This window comes from Jaculus jaculus, chromosome 2 (genome assembly GCF_020740685.1).
Source record: "Jaculus jaculus isolate mJacJac1 chromosome 2, mJacJac1.mat.Y.cur, whole genome shotgun sequence".
Taxonomy (NCBI): domain Eukaryota; kingdom Metazoa; phylum Chordata; class Mammalia; order Rodentia; family Dipodidae; genus Jaculus; species Jaculus jaculus.
Window position 1 is genome coordinate 214,500,123 of NC_059103.1, and position 14,677 is coordinate 214,514,799.

At 52.4% G+C, this 14,677-nt stretch overlaps 1 protein-coding gene across 2 annotated transcripts in view; it reads left to right on the plus strand.

Moving 5' to 3' along the window:
• The window catches only part of Zc3h3 (zinc finger CCCH-type containing 3), a 138,317-nt gene that overhangs the window by 43,790 nt on the left and 79,850 nt on the right, over window positions 1–14,677 (plus strand). The gene's annotated exons all lie outside the window — the stretch shown is intronic.

Genomic DNA, 14,677 nt, shown 5'->3' on the forward strand with positions numbered 1-14,677 from the left:
TGTTTTGAGTGCTTCATTCCCAGCTGATGAGGTGCAGTCTTGCTGGAGGAGGTGTGTTGTTGGAGGCAGGCTTATGAGTGTTACAGCTTCCCCTTGCTAGAATTCTGCTCACTGCCTTGCTACTGATTTCCACTTCTGCTGTGGCAGAAGTTATGTTCAGCCTCTGCTTATACTGTGCTTTCCCCTTGTCATCATGGACTATCCCCTTGAGGCTGTAAGCTAAAATTCAAAACTTTCCTCCCATCAGCTACTTTTGGTCAGGTACTTTGTTCCAGTAACAAGAAGGTAACTACATCAAATTGTTTGCTATGAAAGACACTCCTCACTTCCTGCAGGAGGCTAATGCCTCCACTACCACCTAGAGGAGGCCTGGGCCAAGCAAAACCTGCTTGGGGTGGGGAGGAGGTCATTAGAAAGCACCTGTCTGGCAGCCTGCACACTGACTTTGAGCTCTGGGCCCTTGTCCAGGTGGATCTGACTAGTGCTGTTGAGCACAGGGTCTGGCCGTGATCCTGCCTTTGTTGTCTGCTTCTTAGGGAGTGTAGCACCCAGCTTGGGTGCTGGCATTCAGGTAGGTAGACCATGCTCAGGCCCAGGCCTAGCTCCAGGTGGCTCCTTCCGTGGATGTGATAGCCAGAGCCCAGCACTGAGGAGCTTGTTTGGCCTCTGCGTTGTCAGGGACTGCGGGTTGTTCTCGCCTGCTGCAGCTGTGCTGAGGGAGTAGGTCTGCTGCATATTAGTCAGTCTGCTCCACGACCCACTGGGGACGCGCTGAGGGAGCCCAGTGCTATAGAGTATCCATTGAGTGAAGGGCTGTGCCCTGGGTCTGTGTTCCTGGCACTTGCTCCCCCCACCCAACTTGTTAAAGTGTGCTAGTGTGGAAGGGACCTATAAGATACACTATCCCAGGTGCTTATGCCGTGCAGTAAGAGTGGGGTACATGGTAGCCTCTGACTGACCAGAGCTCATTCTTCCATCTAGGGCTATGAAGGTCCTTCAGGCTGCCTGGGTCCTGTGGTCAGGCCCCTCAGCTCCCACCAGCCCATTTCTAGTCATTTTGTGGACTCTGTCTAAACCAGAGAACAGTGTGTTTTCTGTTTATGGCACATTCCAAGCTGCACAGGTCATGATGGGATCTGGCAGCTTCTCTCCTAATTGCCTTCTCTGCATCAGCAGCAGAGCGAGTAAGTGGCAGGGCATACGTCTGTGGGAACCAATGTGAAAGCTGCAGCTCTTGAAGTGGGTTGGTGCTGCTTATGGAGAATGTAGTGGTGGTAACAGGACATGACCTTGGCACTTTCCGGAGTCCAGCTGCCTGAGAAGGAGGTTTGGGAAGGGGTTAGGTATCCTAGCAGCTGACAGCAAAGGCTCTGACATACCTTACAAGGATGCCTTGAAATTCTGAGTGGCTCACACAAGGACACCAAGCCTGGCCATGGATTGGCTACAGAATATCTGATAAAGCCCTAAGTCTGTAAGACTGTCAGGAGCTAGGCAGGAGAGTGTCCAGTGGTCCCCCTTCACTCTGTTTTCCTCTGGGATGTTTGAGGAAGCACTGCTTTCCTCTAGAGTTACTCTACAGATAGGGTGCTAGAAGAATGTAAGTGGGATGCCTCTGTGGGGACAAGAGCTTAGCTCTGAATTGCTGGCTCTGCAGGCCAGCAAGGTTTCTCTTATGTCTGCCCTGCAGCCCAGGGGTCCAGGGCAGAGGTGAGTGGCTGTGTGCAATGGGAGGCATGGAAAGTGGGCCACAGGTGCAGGCTCTACCTGTTGTGTGACCTGCCCCTGGCTACCTCTGCGTGGGCATGTGGAAGTGGCTGTGTGCAGTGGTGAGACCATTTCCTTTCTTTGATGCTAGGCCGAGGACCACCAGGCCTGGGCCTCAGCAAGTAAAGTATCACACGAGATCAGCACAGAGTATCCTAGAGAGGAAGGAACCTTAGTGTATTTCAGCTGTCTCCTGGGAGAGACAATGGCTCTGTCTCATCGGAAAGGTGAAAATGGCAAGTATGCTCTGGTTCTGAGTGGTTTTTGAGGGGGGGTGCAAGCCCTAGTGCAGGGTTGGGGGTAGGAAGAGGGGGGAGTGAGCCCTATTGCAGGGTTGTGTCAGTAGGAAGGAGGGAGTGAGGCCTAGCGCAGGGTAGGGTTGGGAAGGGGAGCGTGGCCTAGTGCAGGGTCTGGTTGGGAGGAAGGAGGGAGCGAGGCCTAGTGCAGGGTCAGGTCGGGAGTGGGAGGAGGGAGCGAGCCCTAGTGCAGGGTCGGGTCGGGAGGGGCTGACTAGCTGGGCCAGGAGTGTCTCAGCTGGATTCCCCGAAAAAGTGGTAAGCCTGAAGCTTTACGGGGAAATTGAATTGCTCAGCCTTGGCTCTGTGTGAGGTCTACGGAAGAGTAGGACAAGGACTTTACCTTGACAGTAGTGGGTCTAGGTGTGTCTTTAGTAAGCTCTTCTCAGCTGTGGCTCTGCTGTGTCTCACTACCCCTATGTGTTGTTATCACTGCATGCCTGGAAAGTTGAGATAGAACCCGCTGTGATGGTTTGATTCAGGTGTCCCCATAAACTTAGGAGTTCTGAATGCTAGGTTCCCAGCGGATGGAGATTTGGGAATTAATGCCTCCTGGAGGGAGCGTATTTGTTGGGGCTAGGCTTATGTGTATTATAGCCAGTTTCCCCTTGCCAGTGTTTGGCACACTGTTGCTATTGTCCACCTTATGTTGGTCAGGGGGTGATGTCCACCCTCTGCTCATGCCTTCATTTTCCCTTGCCAATCGTGGAGTTTCCTCTCGAGTCTGTAAGCCAAAATAAACCTCTTTTTTTTTTTCTCACAAGCTGCTCTTGGTTGTGTGATTTCTATCAGCATTGAGAACCTGATTGCAACACCAGCCCCATGTGGGGGTCATAGGTTGGGCCCCTAGTCCCTGCTCAGCCTTCTCTGTGCTCCTGGGACTTGTTTTCCAGGTCAGACACCCCAGCTGCCCTTTCCTCACCATGTAATGCTGTGACTCTGCCTCCTTCTTTCAAAGTCCAGCCGGGGATGTGAGGGTGATCTGGCTGTGACATTTGTCAACTCATTGGTCGTCAGAGTTGATTTGGATGATCTGGCTGGCTAGGTGGGTGTCCCCTTCCTCCTTCACCTCTCTGTGTGCATCTCTCCCGAAGATGCACACACTCCATCAAAGAGGACGACCTTCTCCAATAGAGGACTGGTCTTGGGTCACAGATATACAAGTAGCTGTGCTCCCCTGCTAGAACCTCCAAATAAGCTTTCAAAATCCAGCAGGGGAGCCAAGTTGGGCCTGCCCTCCTAGGAGGCAGCATTCTAGAGCACTTCTGTCCTTTTCATTATCTTCAGTGCCCTACCTGTCCTCACCTCACAGGCCCCTGCAACGTATGTCTCATGCCAGGCTCCTCTTTGGGACTTAGAGAAATTCATGTGGCCTCTGGCTATGCCTTCCAGATTGGTGGTGGGACAGATTCTTTTTCTTTTTAAAATTTTTAAAATTTCATTCATTCATTCATTCATTCTTTTCTTTTTCTTTTTGGTTTTTGAAGTAGGGTCTGTAGCTCAGGCTGAACTGGAATTCATTATGTAGTCTCAGGATGGCCTCGAACTCAAGGCGATCCTCCTACCTCTGCCTCCCGAGTGCTGGGATTAAAGGCATGCACCACCACACCTCGCTTAAGGTGGATTCTTTCTCCAGGTCTCATGGTGGGTAGGCTATGGGCAGACTGGGATTATTAGCGTTGACTTATAATGACACAGGTGGCTGCAGTGACCTAGCTCCCCTGTGCTGCTTTTATCCTGAAAGTGACAGGCCTGGAGCCCTGCAGGTGGGTTAGAGAGCTAGAGCTGGTATGGGGGCTGCTGTGTGGGATCTGTCTGCCCTGACTGCTGCAGACCAGCATATACTGGGTCTTGTGCATCCCTGTCCCTCCCTAGACGGCAGAGTGCTTCCTCCCATGCTTCCTGCCCTCCCTGTTCTTCCTTCCTGCCAGGGCCTTTTGGTCAGAAGGACTCCTGGCTTGCACAGGTGCTGGACTGCACTGAGTCCCTTCCTCTCTAGGACCATGTACCTGGCCTGATGTGACACCTACTGCTTCCTTAACTTATGGCCCGGAGATACATCAGGAGGTGAGAGACGGGTATTGCTATTGGTACTGGCTGCATGACTCCAGAGAAGAGGGGTGGCCCTGCCTCTGAGGGTGATGTTGTCCATCCCAGTTAATGAGCCAGTGCAGCTTCAAGGCCAGGGCACCTTACTCCCCTGGGGTCTCCACTGGGCTGTGGGTGGGGAGGCTCTTACTGACTTTTCAAGGCTCCAGTTTGCTGCTAGCTCATAGCACATGCAATTGCATTTTGGAAGCTGTGAATTAACTAGAACTTGTCTGAAAGTGTAGCTTGTACTCTACCATCTCTGGCCATCTTGGTGGGCCTGTCCTTGGTGCTGACCACAGTGTAGGCCCAGTGACTAAGATTGACTTCCAAGGGTTCTATAATTGAAGCCCAGCACACCTAGTATCTGGTCCCAAGGGCTCCCCTCTGTAACCCATTGAGTGGCCCACAGTGAAAGGCCAGAGGTGGTCCAGAAGGAAATGGAATAATGGCCAAGAAGGTCCTGGTAGCCTGAGGACACATGATTTTCTCTTAATCGTGCCTGTTGTTTATACAGTGTATTTCCACGCAGCTACCTAGCCCTGTGGTATATTTCCTTGACCTCAGAATCCAGCCAGGCAGCATTGGTATGAAGTTCAAGTGCAGCTCTTGGCTATGGGTATCAGGAAATGTGCCCAGTGTTGGTCAGAGCTATGGCTCTCTGGAATAAACTGAGACTCTTTCCTAACCTAGCTGTCTAGTGGAATCACCTAGAAGTATAAGCAGTTCAGCCTCCTCCCCCAGCTGTAGCCTGTGCTCTGGTTGCTCTTGCCCTTGTAGTCCCTGTAGTGCTGGTACTCACATAGAAGGGCCTGGAGTCCTGTGGGTATAGCTCCTGTGCTGCGTTTGAGGGAGCCTGAGGGAATATGAAGCTGCACTACAGGACTGGAGAAGGGTGCTCTGAGAGCCTGGAGGTGGCATGCTGCTCAGGCAGTCCTTGTCCTCTGGGACTGTGCTTCTGCCCTTGCATGTCTGGAGTCTTGACTGGCTTCCATTTGTAGGCAAGACAGGGAGCTTAGGGACACAAGCATCATAAGGTAAGAGGGCAGGGATTCTCTGTCTGAGATTCTGGGATGAAGGAGTGAGGATGAACTCACATGGGTGAGGTGGGCCACGCTGTGTAGAGATGTGACTAGCAGGCTGAGGAGTGGGTGTCTATCTGTGGTGTGTGCTACACCATGGCTTTTGGGCTATGGAGCCAGGGCTCCCAGAACCCTTTCCTACACATTCCTTGGGGCTTATGACCATGTAGGATAATGGAGTGGGGCAGACTACCCTTCAGGCAATCTGAATATAGTCTCAAGTTGGTTAGGGGATACCTGACAACCTTTGAGGCCCAGCCTTCCCCAGGCAAGGCAGACTCTGATTGCACATCTCCACCTTGATGGTGGTGGCTCTTTGATGGAGGGTGGCACTGCTTCCTTCCTTTCCTGGCTTTTGAGGTCGGGTAGAGTGATGGTTAGAAGGAGAGGGAAGACTCCCCATCCCCTGTAATCTATAGAGACTGTCACATAGCAAACTACTCCCATTTCATACAGGCAGGTCAGGTGTCGGTGTGCGATCGATGGCTAGTGCACAGTAATTACAGGAACTAGCAGCTTGTGTTGCTTGAGTGACTTTAGGAAGAGTAGGGTCTCAATCTTCCCTCTAATAGGGTGCTGACAGTCCGAGGCAGCGGCTTTCGTAGCTCTGAGTCTTGGGCTGACAGTGTTGTCATTAAGCACTAGGTAGTGGGGAACAACAGAGAACACGGATCCTGCGCAGGGGACAGGGTAGCTGACAGCGGTTATTTGTCACCACTACATCGCCCACACTGCTATCTGCATGCGGACGCTGCTTAGCTGACTTACGGCCCTGTCTGGAGCTGCCTTTGTGATTTGCTAATCTGTAAATGTTTGTCAGTGATAGATCCCCTGTTTTCATGATGCTGCAAGGAAGGCTGGTGATGAGCCAGCTGTGGGCTGAGGGTTGTCGACAGCCACTTACCTACATCTACCAGGGGAGGTTCCAGGTGGCCAAAACCTCTGGGTTCCCAGCCAGCCCCCTGAGATGGGCCTGGGCTGTGACACCTGAGGGGTCCTGTCCTCTCACTGGGCCCGTGTATTCCTGCTCTCTTGACGCCATGGGTGACTGTATGTGAGTACACACTTGTCCTCTGTCCTCCTGTTGCCTGCACAGATTCTGAGAGGAGATAGGTGGCTGCCTTGAAGCTGCTCATGACTGTTAAGTCCTGTGCTGACAAGGACTCCGGGGGGGTTCTCCTGCACTCTAGGAGTGTGGCAGGGCTCCTCTAGTGGCTGATGAGTTTCCACCTGCACCCCCCCCCCCAGTTACTTGCTGCTGCCTGGGGGACCTGCTAGACAGGCTTGCCACAGCCTCAAGGTGCAGAGCGAGGGTGCTCTGGAGGGACCCTGGCTATCCCATCACTGTGATGGTGCCCTTTGTCAGGCTTGAGGGTCTGGCCTCTGCTTGTAGCAGGCCTTTCCTATGTATGAAGGGTTGGAATCATCAAGCACTGGAAAAGTGGAGTGATTTATTGGACTCATAAAAATTCATACTTTGTGATTCCAGTCATTCCATATCTGATGCTTGTTAGAGCGTGGTCCCCTGGCAGCTCCTGCCGCGCCACTATGGGGGCGGGGGGCTTACCATCCGCCCTGCCTTAGCTGAGTCCTGTCTCATTTGGAGAAACAGACACATGAATGGCTGACTGTTCTTGAAGGAAGTCTTGTGGGCTGGCAGGGGTTCTGTTGGGATAACATAGCTCTGTCCTCTTGGGTGAAAGTAAGCAGGTGGAGCGTCTGAAGCCTGGGCTGACGTTGGCTTGGAACTGGTGCATTAAGTATGGTTAATCACTGCGCTGGCTCAGGTGGACATTGCCCTGTGGGCAAGCACAGGCAGCAGTCTGCCTGCCCAGATAGCAGTGTCTGTGCACAGGTGGGGATGCGAGCACAGGTGGCCCAGGTACATGGGTCGTGTTTGGAGGTGTGTAGGTCCAGGTTTTGGCATGTCATGAAGGGCCTCTGCAACTGTTCCTGGGCTAATAACAACAGTGAGAATGACTCTTGTGTGCTTAGGCTGCTTGTCCTGAGCTTATATGTCTGGGTCGGGTCACTGTACTGGGTGGTGTTGGCAGGCTGCTGTCCTCTCATAACCCTTGCCATCCTCCTGTCAGTGTATTGAGTGGCTGACCTGGTTTTCAGACCAGCTGTGCTGGTGGCATTGTGAGATCTGTGGAAGAGCATATGGAGCAGAAGGCTCCCTCCTTCTAGAGACAGGAATGACTGGTTGTCTGGCTCTCATACCATCTTAAGTAGTTGGGGTCAGGAGGTTTGGCAGGGAGAGTGACTGGGTCATCTCACGTGCTTTGATTCTGGTCCCCACGGTTCGGTAGTGCCACCAGCAGGCATCATGCATGAGTCGAATGAGATGTAGTCAGTGCTCATTAACAGTGATCAGTGCACCTCCCTGTTTGCCCTGAGGGGCCCTGCTGCTGACCACTCCCTCCCCCCCCATGATATAAGGCCAGAGGCAGCACACATTCCTGCTTCCACTCCTGGTGCAGCTGGAAATTCCCAGCTGGGTGTCAGGGAGCATTAGGCAGAGGCATTGCTTCCAGACAGGGCTGGGTAGTCCCTGGGCCCCACAGGCAGCTGGCCTTCTTGCCTGGATGTGTAATGGTGCAGCCTGGTAAGTGGGAAGTAGTGGGGACCAGACTTGGTTCCCTGTACCCTTGGTTCAGGGAAGGGAGTTTTTGCTGAGTGGATGTGGACCTGGTGCCTGCCCAAACTCTCCAAAAGCAGATGCCACACGTTGCAGCAGCTGAGCCTGGCCCTGAAGGGTCTTTGTAGAGATGTGAGAGGTGATCAGCAATGAAACATTGGTACCTGTGAGAAAGATAGGTTGGGAGAGTGAGAGACACAAAGGTTCCTCTACTTACAGTCTGGGAGAGTGGCTGGATAGCTCCTCACTTTACCTGGTGCTGCTAGGAACAAGCTGTTGGTGGCACACACAAGTGCTTCTCCCTGGGTGTATTTCCAGGCTAAAAGATCAGGGGCTACAGGAGCTGCTGTTTCCTGTGGGAGCAGAGCTTGAAGCACAGAGTGGATAATCCCAGTCCTGTTCTTGTATAGGGGCTGTTGGTTGGCATACCTGGAAAGCTGTCTGCTGAGCCATAGAAGTGGGAAATGGTTATATTTATGGTGTGTGTTTGTGTTTGTGTGTGTGTGTGTGTGTGTGTGTGTGTGTGTGTGTGCATGCTTGTGCATGTATGTGTAGGAAGAGGCATGGGAGGTGAGGCTGGGGTGGGGACATTGGGTTTCAGGCTGTGGCTCTGCTGTGGGTGTAGCAGAGACAAGAGAAATGGACCTGAGTTAAGGATGGATCCATTGGTGGCATGGCAGGGGTGGAGTAGATGTCTCTTGGGGAGGGCAGTCTTCTGTAGATACCTCACCCTCCAGTGTGGTACAGAAGTACCAGAACCTGCTTTGACTTTCCTACCAGCCGCCTCCATTTGCAGGAGGGGTCCCCCTTTCAGTCTTGGTCTCAAATCATGCCCCAAAGGATTGGTGAGTCATGGGCTGAGGGAGCCCCTGTGGTCAGGGACTGATTCCACTGTTTTCATCATGGCCATCCTAACCATCCTAGCTGGCCACAGTGTGGAATATAATTTGCTGCTCCAGCTGTGATCCCCCAGTCCTGGGGTACAGGGGAGCATGGTGTCCTTGTTCATGCTGGACACAGCCTTCCTACCCCAGGAACATCATTTTGTCTGTGCCACTCTTAGTGAGAGGCAGAAAATCCTGCTGACACTGCCTTGGTTCCTGCTGCGGTAGTGGGCACCGTGCTCCCATCAGGCCCGCGGGCTTTGCAGCAGCTCAGATGTACGTCACGGTTTTAAATGCGGGAGCAGAGGCCTCTCAGAAATGTATGCTGTGTGTTCTGTTTAAAATTTTGTGGCCATTTTTTCAAGAGTGCAATTCAGCAGTTGTTGGGGAGGCTGCCTGACACGGCCCTTCGTTGGCCCCGTGTGCCATGCTGGCTCTACAGAGACAGTCCTGAGTGTCCGCCTTCTGTGTCTGTCTGTGTGCAGTGTGCAGCCCATCTGCGGGGGTGGGGGTACTTGGGAGGACTAGTGTCCCCCAGGGCACCTGCTGACTTCAGCAAAAGAGACAGGGGCCTCTAGGAAGTAGGAATTGGATGGAGTAGGACAGTTACCCTCCCCCACTGTGCTGTCTCAGCTGCTGAGGGTCTGCCCAGCAGCCTTTAAGCTCAGACGACTCCCATTACCATTACAGTCTGGTCCTTGCTCATCCCAAGCTGAGCTGGGCAAGGGCTCCTGCCCACCCTCCACTACCTAACCTTTATCCTTCAGCTTTCCTAGCCCAAATCAGGAGGGACAGGACAGTCTTGCATGGGAGAAGGCTTTGAGCTGGGTGTCACCACTTAAGAGGGCCTGTCAGGTGTTTACCTGATGCCAGTGTGCACTTAGTCACAGGCAGTGCAGGGAGTGCCAGCTCAGACTCCCAACAATGCCCAACTTGCCTCCTCTTTTGCCAGAGGATTATCTCTGCTTCTAATTAATTAGTTAATTTGAGGGGAGATGAAAGAAAGGGAGATGAAAAAGAAAAAAGAAAATGGACATGTCTGGCTTTATGTGGGTACTGGGGAATTGAACCCTGACTGGCAGACTTTGTAAACAAGTGCCTTTAACTACTGAGCCATCTTCCCAGCCCTGTCTCTGTTTTTGACACTCTGGTTCTACTACAGTCCTGGCCTATGGCTACAAGCTACAGCCACTCCTGCTCTTTCAGAGTCTGTCAGAGTTGCTTTGAAAGTGTGTTTCCTGTCTCGCCTACCACGTGTACATGGCACTAGAACACCATCTACTGTAACCACAACTAATTAGACAATTAATTGTGAGAACTCTATTCGCCTGGGAGAATTCCTCTGCCTTTGCCCTGGCGCCCTCCTGTGGCTGTGAGGACTCAGCCTCCTGAGCTGTGGGGAAGCAGGGATGCTGCTTGAGGCAGAGGAAGAGGAAGAGGGCTTGTAGGGAAGATGGGCACAGGTAGTATCTAGTGTCAGTGTATTAGGGAGCACTTGCCAGACCAACCACTTCCCTCCAGGATCTCTGTACAGCCCTCCACTGCTTGTCTGTGCCAGTGGAGGGACCAGGCTGGTGCTGCTGACTGCTCCTCCCTGGTTCATGCTCAGGCCACCTTTCTAGCTAGGTCTGTGGTATCAAGACAGGTCCTGGGCTGGTACAGATCTGGAAGCTCATCAGAAACCATGGTAGGAGGAGAATTCCCTTTAGACACACTGTTGTTGACAAGACAGTTGGATGCATCAGAGCTGCCTTTGACTGATGCTGCTGTGAGCCCATGTCAGAGCTTGAGGTGGGGGCCATGGGATACGTTACTGCTGACAGGCAGGCAGGGCAGCTGAGAGGTGAGCCGACTGGAAAGGGAGGATGGTTTATAGAGCAGCAGAAAAGAAATCAATGTGGCTTCTGAAAGGGCTGAGCCATGATGGCTTTTTAGAGCTGTCTTCAACCAGTGAAGGGTGTAGACAGTTTGGAGATATTGAAAAAGTGTCAGGGTAGCTGTTGATAAAAAGCAGATTAGGCAATATGTGAAGCAAGTTGAATCATACAGAATTAGGGGCAGTGAACCTGGCTGGGCAGGATCCCCTCAGCCCCGCAGCCATCCTTGTGGCCTGATTTCTTGCCCTCAGCTCTGGAGGGCCCTCAGCCCGAACAGAACTGTCTCTAATGGGGGGTAGCCTCGGCATATTTCTATGGGCCTGTTAAGAACTTGGCATGGTTTTCAGGGTCATGTCATATCTCCTTTGGGGCCTTACCACTCCTGTTCTGATATGGGAACCTCAAGGCTTACCTTTGTGCATTCTGGGCTCGGGTGCTAGTCTCTTTCTTCCTGCTTCACTGACTCTATCCCCAGATAGAATGCAAGGGCATTTTCTCAGGCCAGAGCTCTGCTGTGATGACAGCTCTTGCTGCTATCCTTCATGCCAGCTACATCAGCACAGAGGCCTGTTCTTTTTTTTTTTTGTTTGTTTGTTTTTCAATGTAGGTTCTCACTGTAGCTCAGGCTGACATGGAATTCACTACGTAGGCTCAGGGTGCCCTCGAACTGACAGTGATCCTCTTACCTCTGCCTCCCAAGGGCTGGGATTAAAGGCATGCACCACCATGCCCGACTGCAGAGGCCTGTTCTATCTTTCTATTTCTAGTGCCCAGCTAGGACTCTTGGCTCTAACATTGTCACTAAGGTCCAGGGGTGGTGGGTGCCAGCCTGAGCATGGTTAGAAGCCCTTTGAGTCTCTCCCCCTAGGTACTGGGGGTGGGACCTCACTCTGTATCCTCCTCTTTCTTGAGGGTGCAAGTGTGGCTTCTGTGACTCCTTAGCTGAGGAGACCTGGACAGGAGGGTAGGGAATAGCCTTCTCTCCTGGTTTTTGGCCTCAGGCTGTTCTTTGCACAGAGTGGTAGTTCTAATTTCATCTTATTCATTAACCAGTTGTGAAATTAGCAACTCATTTTCTTCTTAGTTATTTCCCTTTGATGGTCCATAAAAGTCTGAACTGGCTCTCAACTCCCGCCTGCACTAAAACACAAGAATGTGACCTTCGCTGGACAGTCCTGCCATCTGTGGTACAGTTGCCCGCCTGAGGAAGGGAAGCTTGAGTCTGTGGGCTCTGCAGAATGAGCAGAAGTTGGGTTGGAACTGACTCCTGGGCTTTCCAGTGTACCAGCTTGCCACTATCCCAGACTCTCTGGGCTGAGTGGCTTCCCTCCCAATGGCATGCCCTTGGGGTGAAGGTTCCCAGCCAGACCCCCTCCAGCCTGGGAGAGAGGAAAGGCCAGAGGCCAGTGGCCCCAGCCAGAGGGCTCAGTGCCTCCGGCAGGAGCTGGAGCCCTGCTGATGGATGGAGCTCATATCCCATTCAGATATGATGCCAGCAGTTTTTTTGTAGTTTGTCTTCCAGTGCGGTAGTAAAGTTTTTAATTAGGAAAGCTAATGAGATCGATTAGTCATTAGAAGTGACCTCTGGACGGCGGGCGGAAAGGGCTGTGTGTGTGGGCCTGATAACGCGGCTTGGGCAGCGTCGGCAATAACGGTGCAAGGAGCTTGATTTGAGTGAAGCGTGCCATGGGGGATACATCATGCGGAGAAAAAAAATTACAGCCCTGGGAGTCTGTAATGAAGGGAATTAAACCAACATCCTATCTAAATAACATGATTATCTACACAAAACCCTTCAGCCAGCAAGGAGGGGCAGGCTGCCTGTGTCCTCAGGAAGGAGGGCCAAGGCTGCTCCTGACAGCCTGTGAGTTTGCCCTGTAACTCCAAGGTTTTAGCTCCCTGTTCACTGGAGAAGGGCTTCCCTTTTTTAAACTGACTTTCAAGGTCCCTGGGAGCTGATCACATGATTCGGAGCCCTTGCTCCTGCTGGCTACTGGTTGTTAGCTCACTTTCCCCCAAAGCCCTTCTGTTTGAAGTTTACCCAGTGCCCCTGGGATTATTGTCATGAGTGTAGAAAAGTGGACAGTCCAGAAAGGCCGGGAACTATGAGTAGTCTGGGGCCAGGCTGGGGCGTCACAGGCCATCTTAGGGTGACATAGGCTTGCTCCTTCTGTGAGTCCCACTCTGATGAGAACCCTGCTCCTGGGGACAATGGGAGGGAAGGCTGAGGGTGTGCAAAAAGCGCCCATTGACTGGGTAGTGGCAAGAGGCCAGTGAGCTTGGTTTGTTATTTTCTTGGTGTGATAAGTGGGCAGTAGTAAGTGAAGTACAGTAAATTAGCAAAGAAGTTTGACCTTGTGGTAGGTAGCACAGGTTTGTGTGCATCCTGATAGTGTTAGCAGGAAGAATGAGGGGAACCAGAGCCCTCAGCCAGGCCAAGCCATCCATGTGCCACCTGCTCTGAGCTGCTGTGCCTGGGTGGGGATGGCGGACTTTTTGGGATCCATAGTCCAGTGGCAGTGGAACCTAGATCCTAGATCCTAGATCTAGGATCCATAGGCAGTGGGTAAAAGGGCTTTGACACTCAGGCAAGGAGAAGAATTTTAGCCAAAAAGATACTGTGCATCAGGGAACAGCAGCAGAGCTTCTCCAGGCCAGAGGCTGTGTGGCTCAAGCTGCAAAGGGAACATGGGCCCCAGTGTGACCTGGTGCCAGCTCTTGCCTTGCTCAGCAGTTTTGGGCCTCATGAATAAGGCTGTCCTATGGAACTGTGCCTTGTGATCTGAAGGGATGTGCTTAGGTCTATGAGCTCCCTGTGCAGTAGCTTGTGTGCAGCCCTAAGTGAGAGCATCATGGCTGCAGGATGATCAGTCCTTTGTATAGATGGGAATTCTGGCATGGTAGGCAGCACTGAGCTGCTTTACGGACAGTATCCCTTTACAGGGCAACCTTGGCCGTAGGTTGCCCAGCTGACACAAGTGGGCAGAACTGAAACCAGCAGGCCATGCTCTCTTGTCAGACAGAAGCAGGGAGCCTGGGGCTTGGCTATGCAGGCAATGAGGTCATCTTGATGTTATTGATAACTTAAGGACTCTTATGTTCTTGAGCTCTTAGTTGGAACAAGCTGCTGTTGATTTTTGTTGGTCTCTTCTTGCTTGTAAGACCTTGAACATTCAATTCAACAAACATTTATTTACTGACACCTACTGTAGACCACGCTCCTCCTGCACCTTGAGCATGCTGGGCTTCAGGGCAGTACTCAGAGCAGCAGCTTCACTGACTTGGTCCCTCAGGACAGGGGTTCTAGGTCATGCAACTTTGCATTTTGGTTCCTAAGCTCCTGTTTTCTCCCTGGCTGTCCTAAACTGCTATTTTGAGGTGGGGAGGGGATATGAGACTGATGTGCCACCTACTGTGCTAAGAGGGTGATAGGGGAGGGGGATATGAAATGATGCATTTGAGTGGGGGATAGAAGCAGGTGGTGAGAGGTGATGATAGAAGAGAAGAGGACCTGTTGCTGGGGTGTGATGGCACATATATGGGAGCTGGATGGGGTGAACCATCCGGATGTTATTATGGCCTCTGCTCAGCATCTGCCTCCAGTCCTAGGACCAGAGTGGCCCATGTTCTTCCCCTTTCAGGTCACTCACCACTCCACCCCAGGCTGTGCAGGTACTGCCTGTATCTCCCCTAAGGGGCTATAGCTGGTACAGACTTTTTGGGCTGGGCTTTGAGGACTTTCAGGAGGGATTTGACCCTGTGACCCTGATGTGTCCAGTGTGTGGGGTGATGAAGGCCCTGGGGGCAGCAGTGGCTCCAGAGCAGGTGGAGCAGTGACTGAGGAAGGGGTTTTGATGACATAGGACAAGGAAAGGCAATAGCACTTCTATGGTATGGACACTGTGGGCATGGAAGCGGGAGGCATGCTGGTTCAAGGATCCAGAGCAGAGGCAGGCAAGAATCTCCAAGGGCCCTTGGGGTGTGGGGAAGCTAGGTGCAGGCTAGGAGGGAGATAGGGCATCTGGGCGGGTTTGGCTGGGCT